The sequence below is a fragment of the Sinocyclocheilus grahami genome, unplaced genomic scaffold (genome assembly GCF_001515645.1).
Source record: "Sinocyclocheilus grahami isolate Dianchi unplaced genomic scaffold, SAMN03320097.WGS_v1.1 scaffold526.1, whole genome shotgun sequence".
In the NCBI taxonomy this organism is placed as follows: Eukaryota; Metazoa; Chordata; class Actinopteri; order Cypriniformes; family Cyprinidae; genus Sinocyclocheilus; species Sinocyclocheilus grahami.
In genome coordinates, this window is record NW_015505705.1 from 1,323,268 (window position 1) to 1,324,271 (window position 1,004).

The following is a 1,004-nucleotide window of genomic DNA, read 5'->3' on the forward strand; positions in this document are numbered from 1 at the left end:
TATATATATATAATTTTTTTATATTTTTAAATAATATTTCATAATATTGCTGTTTTTACTACATTTGTTTTTATAAAAAAAATGCACCCTCGGTGAGCATATACATCTTATGACATTGAATATATATATATATATATATATCATAGCTTTTTTTAATATATTATTCAATATGAATATATCCATGCATATATTTATTTTATATTACATATATTTCAAATGTACTGCACATCAACTAAACTAATGTTAAAATATATTCATATTGAAGTGTGATATATAATATACACATACATACATACAGACATACTGTAGCATTTGGACCAATCAGACACACAACTTTTTGTTATATTTAACAAATAATATCTAACGCCCCCTCACCTAACCAAAGGGCCAATTACGAGGGTCTATGGACCCTTCCCCCGAAATGCACCTAACACCTCAGAAAGGCAGAACAGGCCTCTGGTTCCATGGTAACCAATCATGATATCACTGGTTTTATGACTCCCCCAGGAATGTGAGTAGGATAACCCACTCTTTGTCCCCATAGGAGAGGCAGAGCAGAAATGGACTTTTCTACTAATTAATTCATAGGAAAACCTTTCTTTGAATGAACACACATATCCTTCAGGTCATTGGGTATATTATTGTCATTGTGTATTTTGTCTTTGATATTTTTAGACTATTTTAGTATGCTTGTGAGGGAACCCATTCCTGATCATCCCTTTTCACTATATGTAATCTTACCTTGTTTAGTATCTATGAATTTGCCTTCTTATGATCGAAACAAGCGTGTATATTATATGTTGGTACATAGGCAATATATATTAGGGCCCTGAGAATCGTTAGTAATTTCGATTTAAGTCCATTTGCAAATTACCATGCTTAGAGAACAAAGGGGTCGTAAACCCTCCAGCAATTGCCACCTCCCGCTAGGAAATTTCCATCTCTCTCATTGGACAAGCCCATCTTGAAAGGCGGGGATCTTCTCCGACCTTAAAGGCCACACT

At 33.8% G+C, this 1,004-nt stretch overlaps 1 protein-coding gene across 2 annotated transcripts in view; it reads right to left on the reverse strand.

Moving 5' to 3' along the window:
- The window catches only part of LOC107555148 (phosphatidylinositol 3,4,5-trisphosphate 3-phosphatase TPTE2), a 10,082-nt gene that overhangs the window by 2,283 nt on the left and 6,795 nt on the right, over positions 1–1,004 (reverse strand). The gene's annotated exons all lie outside the window — the stretch shown is intronic.